Source organism: Podarcis filfolensis (assembly GCF_964270895.1).
Source record: "Podarcis filfolensis genome assembly, chromosome: 14".
NCBI lineage: Eukaryota > Metazoa > Chordata > Lepidosauria > Squamata > Lacertidae > Podarcis > Podarcis filfolensis.
The window spans coordinates 15622715-15649347 of record NC_139616.1 but is presented as its reverse complement, the minus strand read 5'-3'; the positions used below and the strand labels follow the sequence as shown (position 1 = coordinate 15649347).

At 46.1% G+C, this 26633-nt stretch overlaps 1 long non-coding RNA gene across 1 annotated transcript; it reads left to right on the top strand.

Moving 5' to 3' along the window:
- Nucleotides 1-2905: 2905 nt before the first annotated feature.
- On the top strand, nucleotides 2906-14567 carry LOC310749758. The gene is made up of 4 exons (XR_014541746.1): nucleotides 2906-3488; nucleotides 6247-6500; nucleotides 11267-11457; nucleotides 12961-14567. It is a non-coding gene; the product is annotated as an uncharacterized lncRNA (long non-coding RNA).
- Nucleotides 14568-26633: the final 12066 nt, after the last annotated feature.

Genomic DNA, 26633 nt, shown 5'->3' with positions numbered 1-26633 from the left:
AAATTGCCCGAGATTCCCTGCCAGTCTTTTTAAATTGCATTATACAATCAATTAAACTTTTCTGACCTTCCTGTCTCCAGATAAATTCAGCCGTTGATGCTTCGAGAAGCAAATCATGCATGCAAATTGGGTCTAATGACAGCTGTAGTTCTGACTGCAGCCATGAAATAAAGGAGTGTAACACAGGGCGAGCTTGGGTAAAACATGGAGCCACATATATTTAGTTTCATGCAATTTCTTTGCTGGGTGCCTGTGCAGGAACCTAGCTAACTTTAGCACATAAAAGTGGGTGGCTTTAACTTCACCCCCGCCCCTGTCAAACACACACCTCAGGGTGGGTAGGGAGGTCTTCCTCCCCCATCCCCTTTCAGGGCCCCATAACTCCGAGTCGGGGTCACAGGTTAGCCCCAAAGGTGATTCTTACCCAGCCAACAGGTCCTACAACCTGGAAGACAAGTCTTGGGTCTCACCTTTCATCTTAAAAGTACCTAAAGATACCCACCAAACTCCACCTTGTGAAATTCCTGCATGTACGTGTGAAATACATAACACACACAAACATAATTTGAAGCCAAAATCTGGGACGCCATCTTCCCCAATGCCATCTTCCTGTTTTCTATCACAAGAGCACGGCGGCCATTTTGGTTGCTGTGATCTTGCGTGGTTTTGCACCACAGTTTCCCCCTCCCCCCCAAAAAAGCAGGCTGGGGGACATGGTGCCCCAAAATGCGTGTTTTAGGGCACCATGCAAGATCGCAGCCCCCCAAAATTGCATTTTCTGCTAAAAACACAATTATAGCTAATTATACATATTATTAAATGCATTATTGTAGGTGTCATATACATAAGTAAACCTTCCTCCATCCCACCCCACCCCTGTGGGAAATATGGGAGGTTGGGAGGGGAAAATTCATTTTCGGTCCTGAGGCTCTAACATCGAGAACAGGTGGGTGGGGTGATCATGCAGATCATGCTCAAAAGGAGGCTTATAATATAATACAATACTTTTTGCATTAAATGTTGCACATAATAGCTTTTTTTTAATGCACAAGTGGCTTAGACATAAGGGGATACTCAGTGCAAGAGGCAGTGGGATACAAGCAAAGGTTGTTCAGGTTGGAACGGCCACATTTTATGTATATATGCATTTAAAACACATTCATTGCCTGTCGCTATTTCTTATCATTTTGATTCTCTTGAGAATCAGGAGTATAGCTAGTTTACAGCCTGTTCTTAATCCTTAGGAGGGGCGGCAGGGTGCTGGATTTTGCAAGGTTTAGGAGCTAAAACCTCAGCTAAGCGTATCAGCAGAGGATGCTGTGATGCTTAGTTATTTGCTAGCCTCTTGTATCCATTTATCTCCACTTGAACTTGCTTGATCCATTAGGTGGCCGGGAGAAAAGAGAGTGGGAGAGAATTAGCTGTTCAATGAAATCCAGCTTAGCGACTGAATGAACTTGACAGGCAGCTCCTTTAGGCAACTTTGAATGGGCTTCAAAACAATGTGGGTTCGCACAGGTGATTGTTCTAAGTACCGCTGTCGAGAGGCCATCAGATTGTTCTCGCAAGGTCTTCCACGTTAAATGGCAGGTTAAAAGAAGTCTAATGCAGGGGCATGTTCTCTGAGCATTGAGAAGTTCTGGCGCAAGAGATCCTTGTGTGTTCCAATTTCTCATAGAGGACGGATCACTGGGAAGTGATAACGACTTTTGCAATTATTGGTGTATTTGCAGGAGCCCAAGTAGCCAGCACTCCTACAAGGCAGCAGATTTGTTAATGCACATAGCAACATACGAACAGGGCTGTCTTAAGCATATGCAGCGCCAGGGTGCAAAGATCTGCCCAGCTCCCACCCACCCCAGGTTGCCCAGTCCCAGGTGCGCAGGAGGGCAGAGCTGGCCGGCCGCCTCAGCATCTCACTGGCTTGGTCGTCCCCAAACTCGTGGCGCAGAGCCGCCCGCAGCAGAAGATCCTGCCGCGGCACTCTGACCGACGGGCAGGCTCTTCCCTGGCTCAACTCTCAGGCCCCGGACTCTCGGCCTGGCGCCCCTGAGAGCCCGGCGCCCGGGTGCCCCACACCCTTAGCACCTATGGGTAAGACAGCCCTGCCTATGAAGAGCCTGCTGGATAATAATAATAATAAATTTTATTTATATCCCGCCCTCCCCAGCCAAAGCCGGGCTCAGGGCAGCTAACAACAATAAAATAGTACAACATTCTAAAATCATTTCATTATAAAATTAATTCAAATCAAATTGATGGCAACCACTGGGCTAGAGTTCTGTGAAGATTGCCAAAGGAGGGAGTCAGGCTGTGCCCTGGCCAAAGGCCTGGTGGAACAGCTCTGTCTTGCAGGCCCTGCGGAAAGATGTCAAGTCCCACAGGGCCCTAGTCTCTTGTGACAGAGCATTCCACCAGATCGGAGCCACAGCTGAAAAAGCCCTGGCTCTAGTTGAGGCCAGCCTAACCTCTCTGTGGTCCGGGATCTCCAAGATGTTTTTGTTTGAAGACCGTAAGTTCCTCTGTGGGACATACCAGGCCAAAGGTCCATGCAGTCAGCATTCTGTTCTCACAGTGGCCAACCAGATGCTTGAGGGAAACCCACAAGCAGGATTTGAGCATAGGAGTACTCTCCCCTCCTGTGGTTTCTAGCAAGCAATATTTTGAAGCATTACTGCCTCCTACCGTGGAGGCCAAGCATAGCCATCATGACTTGTTGTCATTGATAGTCCTAATTATATGGGCTCTTATTAAGTCCAGGAATTAATTTCAAGGAAAAGCAGGGGTTAACCACTTCCTGGCCCCCCTTCCTGGCTGTTACTCAATTGTGCAGTCCAACCTTGCATTCTCCTAGCCGCATCAGGGCTATTGGCATCCAATAAAACTCCTTGCTCCACCACCGCCTTGCCATTTGCTTTAGAAGCTGCCTCCCCATCTACTGCAATGTGTTTGAAATTGGGAGGGGGGAAAGAGTGAAAACTTCTGCCTGAGTGGAAGAGCAAGACAGGAAAGGGTGGAGGGAAATGCCAAGCGGTGGGAGACGCAAAAAGGAAAGGTTGACTAGGAGGCACTCAGCCGGCAGAGATCGGAGCCATATCTGTAGTGGTGCTTGGCTTAAGAGCAAGTTCACCCTTGATTGTTGCTAAGCAATGAAGACGAAGGCAGAGAGAGAGAGAGAGAGAGAGAGAGAGAGAGAGAGAGAGAGAGAGAGAGAGAGAAGCAGAGCAAGAAAATGAAAAAGCCTTTGAGGTCATCCAGAGCGACTGCCAAATTAAATATAGATGCTCCCGCTGCACGGTCTGACTTGCCGTGAATGCAAAGATGCTAAATAACTCCAGCCTCTCTCCCAGACTATCAGCTGTCAAAAAGTGGTCCAGTATCTACATCACAAGCATCACCTGCAGGCGGAGAGCATGGTCTGTGTCCTAATATGCTGGTTAACCACATGTAGGGGCCTGAACCGTTGGCACCTGCCTCTGATCCAAAAGGTAAGAATGGGTTTTTTAAAATATATATATGTATTGTTCTATGTCTTTGCTGAATGGCTTGGGGCGGGGAGAACTGTGTCTTTATAAATAATCCTGTCACTTTGTTCTGATGTGGCTAAGAGCTAGGAGGCTTCTTGCAGCAGCTAATATGTCTACATAACTGAGCCTGCACATACATGTGAAATATGGCATATGCAAGTATGCAGACCCTTTTTATTTTGCCCTTTAAGTCAGAATTGTCACTTGGAGGTGATTGACAGCCTTCAGACAGTATCGGAATCAGTGTGGATATTGAGATTGACTAAGCAAGTGGAATGTTTGCAGTCATGTATCCTCAACTACAACGAGGGTTCTGTATGAGTGTGAATGTGTTTGCATGCCTGCACACATAAGTGTGTACCTATGCACAAATACTTGTGCACCTGTGTGTCTGTGTTCTGTTTGGCATTCACAAGTCTCACTATCTGATATTCTCATAGTAGACAAGAGTGCACCTTTTCTGCTTTCTGTCACAGATCAGTTAAACCACAATTGCATTCCCTTTAATTTCACGAAATGCTCCTGAACTGTTATAAACAGTGGTTCTCATTTGTTCAGTGCAATCCCTGGTATGATTGTTGCCTGCGATCGGATTCAAAGCTCATTTTCTGGTTTAGTTTATATATGACAGATTTCAGGACTATAGCCTCCTTCCATAATCATAAATACTTTGCGGTGCTTATCTTTTTATCACTTGGAATTATATATACCATATGCTTCATCTGTTCCAGCGTTCCCAATCATTTCACAGGCATTAAACTTTTATTCCTTACCTGCAATTTTAACATTTGGTCATCTGCAAAAAGAGAGTGATGTTTGCTGCTGGGTGGCAGATGTCTGCATCCGTAGCAGTGAACCATTTACCATTCCTTGTCTAGCACCACAGCACCAGTTAATCACCCCACATCGCTGCATGAGCTTGGTGTGTTTCTTACAATGAAGATATAAAACATCAAAAGCCTCTCTACAAAAGACCGCTGACCTATGGTTCAGAAGACATGAACATAATTGCTAAATGCCACTGGGGTCCCACGCTTTGAGGATCTGGATTCAAATCCTTGTTTAGCGATGAAAGTCCCAGGATGGCCTGAGATGGTCACTACCCGCAGTGTAACCTACCTCACAGGGTTGTAGTGATGTGGGAGCGGAGGAACCTTGTGCACTATCTTAAGCTCCTTAAGATTGAGAGCCCGTGTGGTGTAGTGGTTAGGAGCAGTGGACTCATAATCTGGTGAACGGGGTTCGCTTCCCCGCTCCTCCACATGCAGCTAATGGGTGACCTTGGGCTAGTCACACTTCTCTGAAGTCTCTCAGCTTCACTCACCTCACAGAATGTTTGTTGTGGGGGGGGGAGGAGATTCTTAGCTGATTTGAGACTTCTTAGGGTAGTAATAAAGTGGGATATCAAATCCAAACTCTCCTTCCTCTTCTCAAATATTTATTTTATTTTCCTTGACTTACTTATTATTTAACGGATCTATTTACTACACAGACTGGTTTAAAAATATGATTAGAGGGGTGAAACTCAAACATTCAGTATTATCATGGGTGACTTGCATGTGGAGGGTGAGTGTGATTTGTTTGTGGCCAGAATCTATTAGAAGGCGATGCTGAGGATCTTTGTTCTTTCTGCCTGCAGACATATCTCAGGCGACGTGACCAGCAACTTCATGATAGACCTTCACAAGCTGCCCTGTACTGAATCAGACCATTGATCCATCTAGCTCTTTATGGTCCAAAGTATTGGAGCCTCAGCTTCAGGATCTGTCCTTCCAGTGAGCACTCAGGGCTGATTTCCTTCAGAATGGATAGGTTTGATCTTCTTGCAGTCCATGGGACTCTCAAGAGTCTCCTCCAGCACCATAATTCAAAAGCATCAATTCTTTGGCGATCAGCCTTCTTTATGGTCCAGCTCTCACTTCCGTACATCACTACGGGGAAAACCATAGCTTTAACTATATGGACTTTTGTTGGCAAGGTGATGTCTCTGCTTTTTAAGAGGCTGTCTAGGTTTGTCATTGATTTTCTCCCAAGAAGCAGGCGTCTTTTAATTTTGTGACTGCTGTCACCATCTGCAGTGATCATGGAGCCCAAGAAAGTAAAATCTCTCACTGCCTCCATTTCTTCCCCTTCTATTTGCCAGGAGGTGATGGGACCAGTGGCCATGATCTTAGTTATTTTGATGTTGAGCTTCAGACCATATTTTGCGCTCTCCTCTTTCACCCTCATTAAAAGGTTCTTTAATTCCTCCTCACTTTCTGCCATCAAGGTTGTGCTATTATTATTATTATTATTATTATTATTATTATTATTATTATTTCCCTGCCCTATCTGAAGATGGTGGAGATTGAATCCAGGATCTTCTACATGCAAAACACTTGCTCTAGCACTGAGCTATGGTTCTTCCCAAACTAATTACTCCACAGCATCATTTTTGTTATTTTTTTGCGGGGGGGGAGCATCTTTCTTTCCACAGCACAGAATTTGCCTCACCAAAATCATCCTTGGGAAGTAGAGGATTTATCTAAACGATGCCCCGTTGTCATCCTGTTCACACACCCACACACCCTCTACAAGATAATCCTGTTAAGCATTTTGAACGTCCAAGTTCCTGAAACAGAAAGTGCACACAGACTGCTTTTGCTAAGAAGATATATAGGCTGTTGTATGTTGCATGCTTGAATTTGCCTCTCTGTCTGTCTCCATTTTATTGCTACAGGGGGGAAAGAAATCCCTTCGCCTATCAGCGGTAACAGGTCTTGCTGCAGGCAGATGATAACTCTGTTCTGCCACCTCATTGACAGCCAACGAAGCTTGACAGACAGAAGGACCAAAGGGAAGCAATCGCTTTTTTCTTTTTTTTAAGGAACTAAAAAGCACCGTCTGTGCTTGCTGAAATGTCTTCACACCTTGCTTGAATTACACAGAAGCAGAATGAACGACATCACTTGTTGGGATTACGCGAAGCAGGAGGTAATAATACAAAATGCAACAAACAAACAGTCGCACACTACACAATTACAAGTTCTTTGCGGTATCTTGCTGTTGTTGTTAGCATCTGGGTGGATAACATCAGATTCGGAAAGACCAGGGCGAGTGGTGAATGCAGAAGGGATGTCAAAATGGATCCCTGGCTCTCCTAAGGTAGAATGTGCATGGAGATTTGGAGGGGAGAGGCATGAGGATTTAGGTCAGGCTGGGGAAGGGGGAAGTGCAGAATACAGAATTAGCAGTGGACAAACTTTCTCAAGTTCTCGTCGTATTGCCTCAGACGATGACATGCTGTTCCCTCCTCCAAAATAAAAAGGGAAAATTAATAAATAAGGATTATTTGGAGGCATTCCGAAGTGAACCAGACCCCATCCAACTCCCAATTCAGGCATTAGTAGTAGTAGTAGTAGTAGTAGTAGTAGTAGTAGTAGTAGTATTACAAATTGATAAACCATTTCATAGCCTGGGCACAACAGGATAACAATTAGCTAAAATTTCACACAAATTGTAAAAATAAAGCCATTCCCACAGATGTGCAATTCGCCGTTCATAAATGATTGGGTCACACCTCAGGAAGAAACTTCTTCAACGTCTTCAGTAGGCATCTAAGCATCATGATGCTGCGCAACTGTCTAATATTAGTTGGTAACTGGTTCCAGAGGGCTGGATGAGGGTCCAGTGTCCTTCCATGATTCATCAAACCTTCCCTAATTCACCTCTCCCCATTTTCAGTTGCTGGTGCTCCATAGGCAATCAGAACATGAGGGGGTTCTTCATTCCTCTCTCCCTGATGCCTTCTCCACCCCATTATTATTATTATTATTATTATTATTATTATTATTATTATTATTTGCAGAAATAACCAATCACCTACACTGCTCATTACCCCATCCCCTAAACGAAAACCTCACCTTGGTACAAAGGAGTCTATATAGCAGGCAGGTGAGGAGGGCTCTCTTGAAACAGGTGAGGCCTGCTGGGTTTCTCCTCCTTCCTGGACATTTGTCCAGGACTCATTAAATCAAATGAGTGGAGGACCTTTTTCAGCTCAAGGGCAGCATTCCCTGCTGAGATGCAAATTTTACCTTTGTTGTACAGTGTGCTAGCTTCTGCACTTATTATCATTAGTTCAAGGGCACATTCCATCCAGGCAAAAACACTCTGGGAGGGTGCAAATCAGGGCTGGTGAGGGATGTGGCTTGAGGAGAGGGGGCTGACTGGTGAAAGGTTGCAGTTGGCCTCCGCAAAGGCCTGAGGTTCCCCATCCCTGAAGTAAAGTGATGGCAGCCTAGAGATGCTGGCAACATCTTTTGCCTCCAGGGAATCGTGGGAGATGTCCTGGCGGCAAAAGACACCCCCAGCATCGCAAAATAGGCAGTGCTCAACTTATTTCTGCCCAAGAAGCCTCTTCCTTCTGTGAAGAAGCCAAGACCAGCTCTACCATTAGACAGAGTGAAGTGACTGCCTGACATGACAAATGTTGGAGTGGGTGTGGAGTTTTTTTGTGGCTGGAGGGCAGCAGTGCCAACCCCCTCAGCAGTCCCTCCCTTGCTCCTCACCTCTGTCAGAGGAGGACCGAGTTGTTCTGGCTGTCAAGCAGCTTGGTCTGCCACCCATAAGTTGACCTGATGCCCTGAGGATGTTGACTGTCATCAATGTTACAGTAAGATTCAACTACTCATCCAGTTCACTTCTGTATGTGGAAAGAGGGCAGGCACACCAACTCGTAGGGGCAGAGGTGTGTTGGGCCCCCTCAAAATCTGCTGGCAGGGGCCAGGCCCCGTCAATGTTGAGGGGACAAAGGAAGCTGAGCATGGAATGGGTCAGTGGTTGGCTCCTCTTGAGTGTGAGAGAGGAAGCCGCGCTGGGCTCTGTACTCAGGCTCCTCCCGACAATGCGACACCATGCGTGCGCCGTGCGTCATGTGCATGACGTCACACACATGTGCCAGGCCCCCTAATCTTAGGCACCAGATGTTGTTGTTGTTGTTTAGTTGTTTAGTCGTGTCCGACTCTTTGTGACCCCATGGACCAGAGCACGCCAGGCCCTCCTGTCTTCCACTGCCTCCCGCAGTTTGGTCAAACTCATGCTGATAGCTTCGAGAACACTGTCCAACCACCCCGTCCTCTGTCGTCCCCTTCTCCTTGTGCCCTCCATCTTTCCCAACATCAGGGTCTTTTCCAGGGAGTCTTCTCTTCTCATGAGGTGGCCAAAGTATTGGAGCCTCAGCTTCAGGTTCTGTCCTTCCAGTGAGCACTCAGGGCTGATTTCCTTCAGAATGGATAGGTTTGATCTTCTTGCAGTCCATGGGACTCTCAAGAGTCTCCTCCAGCACCATAATTCAAAAGCATCAATTCTTCGGCGATCAGCCTTCTTTATGTTCCAGCTCTCACTTCCATACATCACTAGGGCACCAGATATCACCTCTAAAAGAGGAAGGTGCATTCTTATCCTTTGCCTCAGGAAGTAAATGTCTCAAACAGGCCCTGGAGGGAACTTCCTTCTACAATCAACCAACAGGCATTGGCAAGAGGGAATTTTGAGGGTGAGCAGGATGGAAGGCAGGGAGACCCAGCTAATTCTAGTTTTGCCCTCATCCTCTTGTACTGCTGAGTTATACAGAGGCGAGACTGAGACTTAGGAGGAGGAAGCTGACAACCAGTACCACCCTCTGGGCTGGTTGCAGGTAAGAACGCAGGCAGTTGGGGGCAGAGTGAGGTCGGGCGGGCAGTGCCCTTCTTGGACCAGCCTCCCCTGGAATCAAACAAGAAGGTCTTGCTCGCAACAAACAGTGCTGCCTGCGTGCAAGAATTCAACCAGGTGGGCAACCATGCCTTGCTTCCAAATCTCCCCCCATCTCTGAGAGAAATAAAAATAAAAGTGAAGGCAGGATTCTCTCCCACAGACGCACTCCTATCTTCGAAACCTGCCTTGCAGAAGGCGAGAGACCATCTCTTGTGCCTTAAAAGAAAATCACCTATTTTTGAGTGCACACATCAACTCTTCTGCAGCAACCCCGGGCATGTGGCAGAACATCTGTTATGGAAACACTAGAAAGCAGAACGGAGGCAAGCTGGGCAGCTGCCAACTCTCTCAAGATCTTCTCCCTCCCCTTCCTTGACAGGGCTGTCAATAACCAGACAGATGGCATCCAATAGGCAGGCTGGCTCACTTTGTTAACAACCCCAAATGCGTGAAACGATTCCCAGTTCATTTTGCACCAGGCGCTGCCTCCTTGTGCTGTATTTGTTAAAATCATTTTGAATGCAAATGCAGCTCGCTATTCCGAAATGGGGAGAAAATGGATTATTATTAGACAGTGTTAGCTGGGAACAATGAGCAGCTCAGTTCTTGTGGGAGCCAATTTGCAGACACCATATTGACACATGCCTAATCTGCTCTAACTGTGCCCTTCAGGCTAAAGGTGCAGAAATTGAAGCTGGGATCTAGGTCAGTACATTTATACAGACAGACAGACAGACAGATTTTTATAGCAAATATAACAGAAAGGGGGGGGAATGTCAGTTCACTGTAACGATAAGAATTATCCATCCATCCTAATTGCAACATGTATATTAAGATAAGTAGTTCATCTATCCAAATAGGCATCCACATTCAGGGATGTAGCTTTGTAGAGGATATCCACTGATGATGATGTCGCACAATGCAATTTCAAGCCCAAAGTAACACAGTCAGAGGGATTTATTCTTTTCAGCGTCAATACACCCTGATGTGTATCTCGCCCAACACATTGAGGAGGGGTTCTACATCCAAAAGAAGACAATAAAAGAAGTAGCTGGTTTTAAGGTGTGAGCCTCCTCTAGAGTCCTGCAAAAGAGAACAACTATTTAGAAATACAAGTACAGTGGTACCTCGGGTTACATACGCTTCAGGTTACAGACTCCGCTAACCCAGAAATAGTACCTTGGGTTAACAACTTTGCTTCAGGATGAGAGCAGAAATTGTGCTCCGGCAGTGCGGCAGCAGCAGGAGGCCCCATTAGTGGTGCTTCAGGTTAAGAAAAGTTTCAGGTTAAGAACAGACCTCCGGAACGAATTAAGTACCCGGTACTTAACCTGAGGTACCATTGTAAAGGGGTGTGAGTGTGTATGTGGGTGATTGTATTTATTTCCTTATATATATTTTTTATCATTCATCTTATCACCAGGGATGGGGAACCTGTGGCCCTCAAGGAGAGGGGCTGCCAACTTTTTTGGGCATGTGGGCACATTCGAAGTTTTGCTGAAGTGCTGCAGATGCCAGTCAAAAAATGGCTGCTGTGGGGACATGGCGTAACACAAAATGGCTGCCACATCTAAAAGAGCAGAAAAGGTGACTGGACCACAAAAGGGCATGGGTGTGCCCCCACCACATTCAGCCGCCCCCTCAAAATGGAAAAAGGCACCTTCATCAGCCACCTTCATGTTCGCTCATAGAAAGAAGGTCTTAGCTAGGGTTGCCAAAAGTCCAGAATTTCTTGGACATAGCCAATATTCAGCCCTTGTAAAGAACGTCCAGGCGGAAATCGCTGAAATGTCGGGGGAAATCCAGGTGTATGGCGGAAATGTAGATTTTGGTGAATTTCATTAAAAAGAGCTCACAAACCATGTGTGTGTGTCCCCGGATTTTCACTTTTTGAAATATGGCAACCCTATCTTAGCACCTCTGTGTACCTCTCATCCACTCAGAACTGATACGAGGGTAAGGGTCCACTCTTGGCAACCAATAAATTGTGGTTATGTTTACAGGGGAACGTCCAGTGTGGGAGATGCTGAGCTCATGCTATTGGAACTGAGCAAGAAGACTCAGTTGTGGTAGAGCATCTGTTTTGCATGGAAAAGCTCCCAGGTATAATCCCCAGCATTGCTAGGTAAGGCTCGGAGACACACCTGTCTGAAGTCCCGGAGAACTGCTGCCAGTCAGAGAAGATGAAACCAAGGTAAATGGACTGATTTATCTGACATAGTATAGGGCAGCTCCTACATAATGCAGAAGTGACTGCCACTGGGTGTGTCAGGGACTGGATGGATGAGGGAGAATGGTGACAACTGCCTGACCAAGAGCCCCCCAGGGAAAGTACAGAGGGAGAGGATTTGACTCCTGGATCCTGGAGGTGAGAAACCAGCCACACCCCAGAAGAAGGGAAGAGCTGGGAAGCACTGGAGACTGGGAGCTTGAAAGATGATGAAGAGGAGGAAACAGGCAGCTGCCCCAGCACAGGGCAGAGAGAGGAATCAGACTTGGCAGTTCCACCACAGAGCCACTCTGACAGCTTCTCTGCTGACAGCCTGCAAGCCCCCTCCCCACTCCCAGAACAAGCCGTCTATGGCATGTTACCGAATAAAGGGCCAGGTAGAAACAGAAGTGAGGGACGCGGGTGGCGCTGTGGGTTAAACCACAGAGCCTGGGACTTGCCGATCAGAAGGTTGGCGGTTCAAATCCCCGCGACGGGGTGAACTCCCGTTGCTCGGTCCCTGCTCCTGCCAACCTAGCAGATCAAAAGCACGTCAAAGTGCAAGTAGATAAATAGGTACCGCTCTGGCGGGAAGGTAAACGGCGTTTCCGTGCACTGCTCTGGTTCGCCAGAAGTGGCTTAATCATGCTGGCCACATGACCTGCAAGCTGTACAGCGGCTCCCTCAGCCAATAAAGCGAGATGAGTGCCACAACCCCAGAGTCGGTCACGACTAGACCTAATGGTCAGGGGTCCCTTTACCTTTAGAAACAGAAAGGGTCCCTTGGGGCTTGCTGTAGACCAGGGGTCAGCGAACTTACCACGCCTCGGGCCGGTGTCTCCAGCGCTGATCGTGAAGCGGGCCGGAGGGCGGGGGAGCGCGTGCCCATATGCGTGCGCACAAGCTAATTCTGGCGCACTTCCGGGTCAGAGGAGCACCGGAAATAGCTTGTGCACATGTGCATGGGCCTCCTTTAACTCGGATGTGCACTGGAAATAACACTTGTGCATGAGCAAATAACACATGTGCACAAGCTATTTCCAGTGCTCCACTGACCCGGACCTGGGCAGCTGCGCAGCACAGCACCGGTAAGAGTGGGTGGCGGCAGCAGGCGGCAGGGGTTGCCGCGGGCCGGATAAACAAGTCCCTCTGGCCTTATCCGGCCCGTGGACCTTAGTTTGGGGACCCTGCTGTAGACAGAGGAAGGGGCCTGACACAGAGGGATAGGGAGTTACAAGTGACTTCAGGCAAATGCTTCATCTAGACAGGAGCAAATCTGTGTGTTCTCTGTTCTGCTTCCTTAATAAAGAAACGAACTGTAAGTTAGCCAGCATTTCACTGCCTTTCTCTGATCTGCGAATGACCTGTTCTCCTTGTCAGCTCCCTGGCAGAGTGGCACCTGCTTCTCCAGAAGGTGAGGAGTCCTTACTCTACCTGATTATCCACAGACCACAAGTGCCTTAGTGATTTCTTCTCCTTTTTCCCCAGGACACACTTCTCTCTTGCGCCATCTTGGTGGGAATGTGGACAGCAGTGCGCTCTTCCTGAGTCCAGCTCCACGTGATTTCACAAATACCTGGAAATTATCCAACACCAGTGTTTGGTATTTCTCCAAGTTGCTTGAAGAGCAGCAGTAAACATTTCCAGCACACATCTGCAGCATCAGAGCATGGGTCTTGAGCTTTCAGATAGAACAAAGGGATCATGAGGAGGACAGGGGTGGAAATAGCAACTCTTTGTTTTGTCTCCTAACTGGCAGCAGGGAAGAGCTGGCGAAATTCAATTTGTGGCTTGTGTGCCGAGGCACTTCGGTCCTCATGAATCACCTAGAAGAATCTGTGCCAACTGCAAGACCAGCCAAGGCTTCCTTCAGGTTTAGATTGATGAGCAGAAGCAAGCAGCCACTTCAGAGCTGACAAAAGAGACTTGGAATGGGCGCCAAGCTTGTCTGGATGAGTGGGAATCAACCATTTTTACAGGCAGAACACACTTTTTTCAGGAATGTAGGAAGTTGCCTTGAACCAAGTCAGACCACTGGTCCATCATCTCAGTACTATCTGCTAGGGGTGTGAATCAGCTCTTTGTGGGAGTCAAACAACAAGTTGAATTATTAGCCTCTGCAGCTAGTCTCAGGCGCAGTTATCCTCCTGCGGTTTGACTACACTCCTGGGAGTGCATTCCATTGTCTCTTGAGACAGACAAATGCCAACAACAACAACAAAAACGCCTATGTGGCTACATTTAGTCTATTCTGTCTTGAAAGGTAAAGCTATGACTTATTCAGCAGCAGAGGACATCATGTGTTCCTTACCATGATGCAATGTCTATCAATAGACATTAATTAACTGATGTAACCACTGAGTTGGCAATGTCTAAGTTGTGAGGTTTTCGGTACAGCGAACTAATTATTTATCTATTGCGAGAAAGAGTGGCAAGTGCTTGTGGGTGTAAGAATCTCTGTGGAGAAAGATGCTGTTTTAATTAAATCAACTGCTGGCAGACATAATAAGCTTTCGGGCCTATTTCCGTTCTGTAGTAACTGAGTGTCATTAACCAATCATTCAACCTATGGTCTGGCTACTCCACCCATCGCAAATTTGCACCTAGTGTGAATCATTCAATTTCAGGGGTCCCCCCCCCATTTTTCCAATCTTTGGTTCAATTTTCCACATTTCCATATCAGTTTGTTAAATAAATAAATAAATAAATAAGTAAATAACTTCATGAACATTCAACTACAGGCCGAGCTTGCCCCATAATGTTCCCCAGTGCCTATGAATCCAAACCCCTCCTCCTGACATCATCGTCTCATTTCGATATTGAGACCACAAAGCTGAGCCTCTCTGTCTGGCCCTGCACATGGAACTGGTAGCATTTCAGAGAAACCCATCTTGGAGCGGCACCCAGGGCCTGGTGCAAGATGGAGCATTGTTGAGCCAATTGGGAGCGGACGCCATAGTCCTGTTATATTAAATAAACATGTAAATAGCCAATTGCCTAGAAAATCCAACACGGTCACATCTGATTTTGAGAGAGGAAAATCATAGATTTAAGAGTCTCACGCTCTACTGACTGAAGTATCCCAACAAATGAGGAGACTGGTGTGTTTTTTTAAAAAAGAAATCTTGAAACGGAAAGTCAAGAGGGTCAAATCACTCCAAAACGCTTTTAGCTCCAAACACGCTATTAGATACTCAGCTGGAATGTATACCACAGATCCAGGAAAAGTACCATAAGAGACAAGAGGACACTGGCATGATTAACAAGTAGAGTGAGAGAAGCTATTAGAGGCAAGAAGGTTTCCCTCAAATAACTGAAGTCTTGTCCAGATGAAGAGAATGAAAAGGAACACAAACTGTGGCCTAAAAAGTGCAAACAGACAGTAAGGGATGCTTTAAAAAAAGAAAAGACTTTGAGGAACACATTACTGTAAAAATAAAAACCAACAAGGAGAAGTTCTTCAAATATATTAGAAGCAGGAAACCATCTAGGAAGACCCTTCGACAACAAGGGAGACAAAGGAGTTATAAAGAAGGACAAAGAGATTGCAGAGAAGCAGAATGATTTGTTTGCATCTGTCTTCACAATGGAGATATAGGGCAGAACCCAGTACCTTTGCAGGAGATGAGTCTGAGGAGCTAAGATGGATAATGGAGATGAGATATGAAGTTCTAGGCCCAACAAACCAAGTTAAAACTGCCAAAACTCTGAGTCCAGTTGGCATCCTTCTGAGAGTCTCAAAAAACTCAAATGTGACTATGCTAATCTTCTAATAAAAATATGTAACTTGCCCCTTGGGTCAACCTCTTATACCCGAGGACTGGAAAGTAGCCAATGTAACACCAAATTTAGAAAAGGGATCCAGGGGGATCCTGGAAATTACAGGCTGGTTAGTTTAACATATGTCCCTGGAAAATTGGTGGAGGCTATGAAGGACTTAGGGATGTGGGTGGCGCTGTGGGTTAAACCACAGAGCCTAGGACTTGCCGATCAGAAGGTCAGTGGTTCGAATCCCCGCGACGGGGTGAGCTCCCGTTGCTTGGTCCCTGCTCCTGCCACCCTAGCACTTCGAAAGCACTAAGTGCAAGTAGATAAATTGGTACCATTCCGGCAGGAAGGTAAACAGCATTTCCGTGCGCTGCTCTGGTTCGCCAGAAGCGGCTTAGTCATGCTGGCCACATGACCCGGAAGCTGTACGCCGGCTCCCTCGGCTAATACAACAAGATGAGTGCCGCAACCCCAGAGTCGGCCACGACTGGACCTAATGGTCAGGGGTCCCTTTACCTTTATGAAGGACTTACTCACAAACTTGAGTTATCATAGCTAGGAAATGGAAAAAGCAAGGTGGCTATCAAATAGAAGAATGGCATAAAGTGTGGGCTATATATGATAAATTAATGTGTGCTATCAAAGTAAGAAGGGGGAAGTGACTTTGAGGAAATATGGAAGATATTTGTGGAATTTGTATTGTGAAAACAGAAAGGGGTTAAACCATATCGAGAAGTGTTAAATTTTTGGGAAGCTGGATAATTATGATAAATGAAAATGAAATGAAATGAAATGTTGGAAAGTAATGTTAAAGATAAAATAACCAAGCATATAAATGAGCAAGCAGTACTGCATCAAAGTCAGCATGGCTTCCACAAGGAAAATATTTGTTTCACAAACCTATTAGTATTCTTTGAGAGTGTCAAGAATATAGAGGTGATGTGATTGACATAGGGTACAGTGGACGCTCGGGTTGCAAACGTGATCCGTGAGGGAGGCACGTTCACAACACGCAGCATCCACAACCCACAGCACTGTGTCTGTGCACACGCAGGTTGCGATTTGGAGTTTCTTCGCATGCGCAAGCGCCGAAACCTGGAAGTAACCCGTTCTGGTACTTCCAGGTTTTGGCGCATCTGTAACCCAAAAACATGCAACCTGAAGCATCTGTAACCTGAGGTATGACCATAGCTGTCAACTTTTCCCTTTTCTTGCGAGGAATCCTATTCGGAATAAAAAAAGGGAAACATTGACAGCTATGGGTGTGACTGTACTTGAACTTTCACAAAGCTTTTGACAAAGTACCTCACCAAAGACTCCTGAGTAAGCTTACTGGTCAAGAGATAAGAAGAGAGGTCCTCTGGTGGATCAGTAAGTAGCAAGAAGCAAAGAGTAGGATTAAATGGAGAGCTCTCTGAATGGAGAGTAGTAGAAAGTGGAGTTCCCCAAGGATCAGTCTTGGGGCTTTTTAACTTTTTCATAAACAATCTAGAGGGACGCGGGTGGTGCTGTGGGTTAAACCACAGAGCCTAGGGCTTGCCGATCAGAAGGTTGGCGGTTTGAATCCCTGTGAGGGAGTGAACTCCCGTTGCTCGGTCCCTGCTCCTGCCAACCTAGCAGTTCGAAAGCACATCAAAGTGCAAGTAGATAAATAGGTACCACTCCGGCGGGAAGGTTAACGGCGATTCTGTGCGCTGCTTTGGTTTGCCAGAAGTGGCTTAGTCATGCTGGCCACATGACCCGGAAGCTGTACGCCGGATCCCTCGGCCAGTAAAGCAAGATGAGCGCCGCAACCCCAGGGTCGGCCACGACTGGACCTAATGGTCCGGGGTCCCTTTACCTTTACGTTAAACAATCTAGAGATAGAGCGAGCAGTGAGGTGGCCGGTTTGCTGATGATACTAAGTTGTTCGGGGTCATTAAAACAAAAAGAGATTGTGAAGAGCTCCAAAAGGACCTCTCCAAACTGAATGAATAGCTGGCAAAATGGCAAATGCAATTCAATGTAAACAAGTGTAAAGCGATGCATGATAAGGCAAAAATATCTTTCACATATCATCAGGTGAAAGGACCAAGAACTAGACCTTGGGGTTATAAAAGATAGCCCAATGAAGATGTCAACTCAGTGCGCAGCAGCCATGGAAACGGCAAATTCCATACCAGGGTTCATTAGGGAACGAATTGAAAATAAAATTGCAAGTATTATACAGATCTTTTTGTGCCCCAACATTTGGAGCGATGTACAGTTCTGGACACCTCCCCTCGGAAAGGATATTGTAGGGTCAGAAAAACTTCAGAAAAGGGCTGCCAGAATGATCAAGGGAACAGACCAACTCCTCTATGAAGACAGGTTGCATTGTTTGGGACTTTGTAGTTTAGAGAAAAGACAAGTTAAGAGGTGACACGATAGACCTTTACAAAAATTATGCATGGGAGAAATGGATAGGGAAACGAACACTCGCAAAACACTGGAGCTTGTAGACACTGAATAAAGCTGAATGTTGCAAAATTCAGGACAGATAGAATTAAGTACTTTTTTACACGGTGCATAGTTAAGCTATGGCCATGAAGTGAAGGCCATTAAGTTAAATAGTTTTAAAAGAGGATTAGATACATTTATGGAGGATATGGCTAGCAATGGCTTCTATCCATGTTTGCTATGCCCTGAAGGCAGCAATGCTTCTGAATACCAGTTGATGGAAACCACAGGAGGGGAGAGGGCTCAGTTCCTGCGTGTTGGTTCCCCCCCAGGCGTCTGGTTGGCCACTGTGAGAACAGGATGCTAGACTAAGATGGGCCATTGGCAGATCCAGCAGGCTCTTCTTGTGTCCTTAAAATGGGGTGCAGAGGAAGCACTTGTGATGCCTTCAAGCTTGGAGGTAATGTAGACTATAAATGCAATAAGCATAAAATAAAATAGAAATTCACTGATGATAGCTTCCTGTATCATTGCACCGGAAAAGATTCACTACCCCTCACTCTGCCTGTTCCTAGAGGATTAGTAATGCATAACCTGATCACAGTACAAGCAGATGTGGACCATGAATAAATGATTTTATTTCCAAAGTCACTACTGGAATAGTGGAACTGATCAGTTACAATGCAGGCCCGAATGGTAGCTGACTGCTCCGAATGTGCATTGCCTAAAGGAAAAGACTTTATGGGGAGGTTGGGGGGGGGAGCACCACGTTGTTATATCAAGCTGTGACTAGGAATTGCATTACACATGCAAAATTGAAGAGCTGCCACATGGATCTCTCCAGCCTTTGATCTCTAGTAACACAGGAAGTGTAAACTAAGATCAGGTTTATGCCATCAGTCTTAACTACACATCAAAGTGATGACAACAGCATCACTTTCAAGATAAATTACATACAGTCATGGGTTCCCACTGAAGGTGGGAGTTTTTCTTTTTTTTATTTGCAGGAGGAGGCATGCATCAATATTTGTCACAGCCTAAACAATACAACACAGGTATCTTCACCCAGCGAGATCAGCAATATCTGCGCAGACTGGAAGCTGCTCTCTAGAGATTTCAGGCATGTGCCAAAGACTAAACAGTGGATTTTCTGAATTTATAGGGTCACCTCTTTTCTGTTTTCCAACTCTCTCTCTCTCTCTCTCTCTCTCTCTCTCTCTCTCTCTCTCTTCCCTCCTCTCTCTCCCTCCCTACTTCTACCTCTGTTTGTATGATCAAATTTGAGGAAGACTTCAGGAGAACTTAGAAGTTGGATGAATGAATTGATTGAGGGGGCACTCTCATTATATTTACAGATGACTCCAAACTAGGAGGGGTAGCTAAGGGCACAGCAGACAGACTCGAGATTCAATACGACCTTAACAGACTGGAGAACTGAGCCCAAACTAACAAAATGAATTTCAATAAGGCCAAATGTAAGGTTCTGCACTTAGGCAGGAAGAACCAGCTGCACTAATATAAGATGGGGGATTCCTGGCTTGCCAGTAGGACATGTGGAAAGGATCTAGGGGACTTAGTAGACTACAAGCTTAACATGAATCAACAGTGTGATGCAGCAGCAAAAAAGGCTAATGCTATTCTAGGCTGCATCAGCAGAAGTCTAGTGTCCAGATCAAGGGAAGTAATGGTACCACTCTAATCTGCCCTGGTCAGAACACACCTGGAACACTGTGTCCAAGTCTGTGTGCCACAATTTAAGAAGGATATTGAATTTAGTTTATTGGATTTTTTACTTTGGTTTATTTTTGTTTAGTTAGAAATTATAAGAAAAGAGCATGTACAAATACAAGTTTAAATCAATATTTAATGGTATAATTATTTAAGGCTGTACATGTACCTAAGATTGTGTATGGATTTAAATTAATAAAAAAATTATGTACAAAAAAATAAAAATAAGAAGGATATTGACAAGCGGGAATGTGTGCAGAGGAGGGCAACCAAGATGATCAAGGGTCTGGAAACCAAGCCTTATTATGAGGGATGCTTTAGGGAGCTGAGCATACTTAGCCTGGAAAAGACCGCGAAGAGATATGATAGTCATCTTCAAATATATCAAGGGCTGTCACGTGGAAGATGGAACAAGCTGGTTTTCTCCTGCTCCAGAGGCTAGGACCCAAACCAAAGGCTTCAAGTTACAAGATTCCGACTAAACATCAGGAAGTTAAAGCTGCTGGACAATGGAACGGACTCCTTCGGGAGGTGCTGGATTCTCCTTCATTGGAGGCTTTTGAGCAGAGGTTGGATGGCCGCCTGTCATGGATGTCTTAGTTGAGATTCCTGCATTGCAAGGGACCATTAGGATCCCTTCCAACTCTACAAGCTATGATTCTATGACTTTGTGACAATTTGATTGGTCCTAATAATAGCATTGGCCTCTTATAGCCAAAAGAGATGTTGGGGGAGGAGTTGAGACATGATGGTGCTGAAGCTGGTTCTGAGCTAAAATTCCCCTCTGACTTCAGCATCCTGCCCATAGGTTGCATATGGGGGGAGAGAGAGAGAAAGAAGAAGAGGAGGAGGAGGAGGAGTTTGGATTTGATATCCCGTTTTATCACTACCCGAAGGAGTCTCAAAGCGGCTCACATTCTCCTTTCCCTTCCTCCCCCACAACAAATACTCTGTGAGGTGAGTGGGTCTGAGAGACTTCAGAGAAGTGTGACTGGCCCAAGGTCACCCAGCAGCTGCATGTGGAGGAGCAGGGAAGCGAACCCGGTTCACCAGATTACGAGTCTACCGCTCTTAACCACTACACCAGGCTGGAGGGAGAGAGAGAGAGAGAGCGAGAGAGAGAGAGAGAGAGAGAATTAGGAGGTGGAAATGGGAGTGAAGTGGTAGCAGTTGTGATCTTGGTTGCTACTGTGTGCCTTTATTTTATTCAGAAGACACCAAATGGAGGGCAGGACAGTTTGTCCTCACTCTGATTGGGCTTCATAGTGATACATTGGTCCTGATAAAGGCATCCTTTTCCTGGTGCTTTTTAATCCCCACTCCCAGGACAAACAATTTTTTGTCTTATGTCGCCTTCATTTTTCCCAATACATCCTTAACCTTAACCCTTTAAAGTGGTGATGGGGAACATGTCGCTTCCAGAGTTTGTTGTACTCCATCTCCCATCAGCCCCAACCAATATGGCCAATAGTCAAGGATGATGAGAGTCATGGTCCAAACACATCTGGAGAGCCACACACCCCATTATTGCTTTAAAGTAAGGGGCATTGGAGCATCTTAAAAAGTAGAGACATCACCTTGCCAACAAAGGTCTGTATAGTTAAAGCTATGGTTTTCCCTGTAGTGATGTCTGGAAGTGAGAGCTGGACCATAAAGAAGGCTGATCGCCAAAGAATTGATGCTTTTGAATTATGGTGCTGGAGGAGACTCTTGAGAGTCTCATGGACTGCAAGAAGATCAAACCTGTCCATTCTGAAGGAAATCAGCCCTGAGTGCTCACTGGAAGGACAGATCCTGAAGCTGAGGCTCCAGTACTTTGGCCACCTCATGAGAAGAGAAGATTCCCTGGAAAAGACCCTGATGTTGGGAAAGATGGAGGGCACAAGGAGAAGGGGACGACAGAGGACGAGGTGGTTGGACAGTGTTCTCGAAGCTACCAGCATGAGTTTGACCAAACTGCGGGAGGCAGTGGAAGACAGGAGTGCCTGGCATGTTCTGGACCACGGGGTCACGAAGAGTCGGACACGACTAAATGACTAAACAACTAGGACAACCCTTTGGAAAGCCTTGGGATTGTTTATTTAAAAAACAACACTCAATGCTGGGCCTGAAATTCTCACTTTTTAAAAAAACACAATTTCGTCTTGTGTTAAAGTAGCCCTGCAGAGATGCCTTGCAGGAGCCAGACATGGTGCTGTTTCATGAATCTTTGCACCAAACCCATTTGCTTGGATGCGGCTTAATTTTAAAGCAAACGGTGTGAAAATCCCAGTGTGTGGATGTGTGGGCTTCCCTTTCATGCCAAAGCTCTGGTGCTGAGCAGAGCTAGCCATTGGAATTATATCCAGGTTTGACAGCTTTTCAAGATCAGGAAGGAATTCTGTCATCGCTTTCCACCCCAACTTGATGAGGATTTATTTTTAAACAGCCTACGCGCTGCTTTATTATCTCCTAAGACACACAGGGGAAGGGGGGGTGTCTTTGGAGAGAAAGCAAATTCAAACCATGTAAAACACAACTCTGGCGTGCAATGACATTATTAGATGTTGTTGTTTTGAGTAGAATTAGCTGCTCTTCTTTTCGACCAAGCAAGTTTGAAACGGTAATGAAAGGTAAGATCAGATTGAAATGTTCTGGGAAACTGATGTCTAGCTTTCCTAACTATTACAGTGATACCTCGGGTTACAGATGCTTCAGGTTACAGATGCTTCAGGTTACAGACTCCGTTAACCCAGAAGTAGTACCTCGGGTTAAGAACTTTGCTTCAGGATGAGAACAGAAATTGTGCGGCACAGCGGCAGCAGCAGGCCCGATTAGCTAAAGTGGAACCTCAGGTTAAGAACAGTTTCAGGTTAAGAACAGACCTCCACAACGAATTAAGGTACCACTGTAATCCAAGTCTATTTTATGGAGAGCCCAAAATCAGTTGAGGCTTTGGGTGAGAGAAGATATCTAGTGCATCTTTCCAGGCAGAGGCATACCTAGGCTCCTTTGCACCCTTGGCAAGTTGATGTGTCAGTGCCTCTGAAGCCGGGAGAGACCATGGACCAGAAACTCAAAAAGTTTGCTTTTCATCTCCTGTCCTGCTCCACCAGTGACTTCCTGCCTTCCTGCCTCCCTCTGCTCACTGCTTTCCCTTCTGCCTCCTTCCTCCCTTCCTTTATCCTTCTCCTGCAACTTTCACCCATTCCCTCCATCTTTCTTCTCTCCGAATCCTGGGCCCTGCAGGGCTGCAGTGATAGCCCTCACCAGTGACCAGATTCCTCCACCCAGAGGAGCCTGTGCACCTCACCTGGCCACCCACAGCATCAGTGGAACAGCCTGGGGAGCATGTGGACAGACGGACGGGCTCCTAGCCACCCAGAGCCAGAGTGGAGGGGGGCGATTTTGGTGCCCCCTAGGCCTGCGCCCTTGCTGGGGGGCAACCTATCCAACCCGCTGCATACACCCCTGTTTCCAGGGCTAAACTCCTAGGAGCTGCACACAAGACAATGATGCCTCACAAACTATCTGTAAATTGTTTCATACTCTTTAAGGATAACACATACACACGCACACACACCCCTCTGTTACATCTTGCATGAAATGTTCATTCTGCACTTGCAAGAAATAGGGTTTTTTTAGTGTGCCACCACCTGTCCTTGGGAACTCCCTGCCTCTTGATATTAGGCAGGTGATTTCATCATATTGTTTCTGCTGCCTGCTAAAATCTTTTTTATTTAAGCAAGCCTCCCCAGTCATGTCATTTTGTTATTTACATTTGTTGTTGTTGTTGTTTTATATTCCACCCATCTGACTGGGTTCCCCCAGCCACTCTGGGCAGCTTACAGCACATATGAAAACATTAACATCAACCATTAAAAACTTCTCAACACAGGGCTGCCTTCAGATGTCTTCTGAAAGTTGTGTAAAATCTGTTGGTCTTACCTGTATTTTGGTAATTATATTACATGTACTGTTTTTAAAGTCTGCATTGGGCTTTTCCCCTCCTATCAATATTTTATACCAAGAAAGGCATGGCTGGCTAACTGAAACCCTGAGCAGGAAGGCTGTGTGTGAAGAGGCTCTAACAAGCCTCTCTTGAGTTCCTGTACCAATAATTAAGGAGTTTCACCACTTTGCAACTAAGCCAAGTTTTACTGCCTGTGCAACCTTTCTGACTGATGCATGGAAAAGCACATGAAGCTGACCTTTGAAGAGTTTGTAAGTAAACCAATTTTTAACTTACCAAATGTATGGGGGGTTTTCTACGCTAGATGAAGAGGGAAGTTTTGGAACTCACAAGGGGGTGTTTTAAAGGTCTAACAGCCTACATTCCCTCACTTTACTTTGCTGCATGTTTTGTGATTTTAAATCTCTGCTGGGGTCCTCTCACCAAAAAGTACTCCCCCCACATCCAGAAATTTTCCTTCATATACCTATTTTTTCCTTCAACCAACAGGTATGTCAATGCTGGATACATTTGCAAAGGTAATGCTGGTTTTACTTTTTTATTATTTTTAAATGCCTAGTTAAAAGACATGACTTTGACAGTGCTAGCTAAGAAATCGCCAGATACTTTTGCCCAATTTACCTGGGTTCTATCAAGTGCCTTGGCCAGAGAGGTGAAGCGGGCTTCCTCATTATCCAGCGGCACTGGCCTTTCTCAGGAAAGTCAGGGTCTCTCAGACCAGAAATGGCTATTGTTACAAGGAGCGGAGGTGAAATCCGTCAAGCTAAAACACAAGCCTTTGAAACAGAAGATAAGACGGAGGAAATGAGGACCCTTTTCAGCAAAGGAAGGAACATGGGGGTTTACAGCTCCCATTAAAGGATTGCAAGGGATAGTGCAAAAGGCTGGCAAAATGAGAAATCATTTTAAAAAATTGAACCAGCTGCTCTACACCGTGTAATACAAAGACACTGTTTTCCTGCTCCAGTGGTATAAAGGACTATGTTGTCCAGTTGTAGTTTGGTGTGTTTGTGTATTTTATTTTATTTTTTTACTTTTGGGGGCTACAAGGTGGCTGTTTCTTCAACGTCTGGAACACCTGCCATAAGACAAGAAGAGCAAAAACCTCAAGCAACTCTCTAGACACCATGGGACCGCTAACTTCCAGCAAGTTAGTTGCCTGAGGGAAGAACTACATGTTCACAGCTTCCCTGTCCTCCTGGCCTAGATGTTGTTCCTAGCTCTGCTCCTGGATCTGAATTGGGGGAGAAGAGTGCTTTCTGGGAGGGTGAGATGGTCAGAGTGGCATCGCTGAGGGTGGAGAGGCCTCCATCAAGCCTGAATCACAAGTCTCCTGCTTTAAAAATATGGCGGTCCTCTTGTCAACTTCTTTCTATCACCTTTAAAGGTAAAGGTAAAGGGACCCCTCACCATTAGGTCCAGTCGTGACCGACTCTGGGGTTGTGGTGCTCATCTTGCTTTATTGGCCGAGAGAGCCGGCGTACAGCTTCCAGGTCATGGGGCCAGCATGACTAAGCCACTTCTGGCGAACCAGAGCAGCACACGGAAACGCCATTTACCTTCCCGCCGGAAGTATTTATCTACTTGCACTTTGACATGCTTTTGAACTGCTAGGTTGGCAGGAGCAGGGACCGAGCAATGGGAGCTCACTCCGTCGTGGGGATTCGAACCGCCGACCTTCTGATCAGCAAGTCCTAGGCTCTGTGGTTCAACCCACAGCACCACTCGCGTCCTGACTCCATCACCTTTAGGCAGCCTTAACTATGTGATCTTCCAGTTTTCCTCCCCTGAAAGCCAATAACTTGGAGCAACGATGGGAAAACATATGATGGCAACACAGCCTAAGTCAATCTGCCCATAAGGTCATGTGAAGAAGAGAAAGATGGTTGGTGTCCATTGGAACTGGTGGGGTGGAATGCCGGGAGCCCAACAGTAGGTGGCGCTGTAGCCAATGAAAGGCAGAGCTAGTTGCTTCTAGCTTTGTCCCCATCTTCCTCCCTGCCAAGTCCTACAAAGGCAACACTGAGACTAAGGAGAAGGATGACAGCCCAAACCAATGAATTCAAGTTCCAAAAACAGAGATTCCAACTAAATATCAGGAAGAACTTTCTGACTGTAAGAGCTGTTTGACGAACAGACTCCCTCAGAAGGTGGTGGGCTCTCCTTCCTTGGAGGTGCTTAAGCAGATGTTGACCTAATTGAGATTCCTAGACTAGATGACATCCTGGGTCCCAACTCTACAATTCTATGATTCTATAACTGTTTGTAAGTAAGAAGGCATGTGTCAGAGAGTCTTGATAACGAAAAGAGCGGAGTTAGTTAAAAGGAAGATTTATTGCAAAAGCAACAAAGTTCATCGGAGCGGCGAGCACAGCCGTCATCCATTAATGAAAGATGTCCCTTCTAAGGTGGATGTTTTCGGCAAGGCCAGCAGCAGCCGAACTTCTTCTTGTGACATATTCTGTCTTGAAAATGCCCCATACACCTAGACCTAGGGGAGAGGGGGTCAGCTCTCACCTCTTCCTCATTCCCTGAGAGTTTACTTCCATGCTCTTTCCTGCTTTCTAAGCTGGTTTCATTTCTAACTTCTGCATTTTGCTATTCGCTAGCATGCTGGCAAGCTGTTGGCTGGCTCTCTAATATGTTGCCATCAGTTGGCATTCCTAAGTGTGGGGGAGTTGGCTCATAATCCTCTTGTCTTGTAGTTAACCCTCTCCCCTTGGCTCCTCTCTTCACTGGGAGCTAGCTGCAAACTTCTCCTGGGGTCTGGCTCATTCATGACAGCATGTGAGTGAGGGCTGGCTGATAGCAGACTGAGGTTAGTGGAGCAGTGCCTTGTGTGCCCTAATGGACCACCCTCTATTGCTCACCACTCGTGTGCCATTCATGGGGACAGTGGACTGATCTTCCCTAGCCACCTGTGACATGCCTAACTTTGCCCCATGGTCCAGCCTTCTCTGATGTGGATTAACTGTCCAGCTAGCACCCTTGAATGCTGGAGCAGCACTCATCAAGACCTTTCAAGTGTGTCAACCTCATTCATCCTAGGCAGAATATTCTTGGCACAATCAGTCTCATTCGTGGTCCTTTTGGTAAGTATAATGGGCTTCTTTGAGGGAGTGAGGAAAGCTTCCTGCAGGCCACGAGAGTCTGAATTCCAGACTGTTTCACTGGCATTATTTGTCACTCACCTGGAAAGCAACTGACATGTGCAATTAAACGGCATTCAGTCGGTGAGTAGCGCATAAGCAAGATACTTTCCCCAGTCCTCACCTTTTGTCAATTATATGTGTGA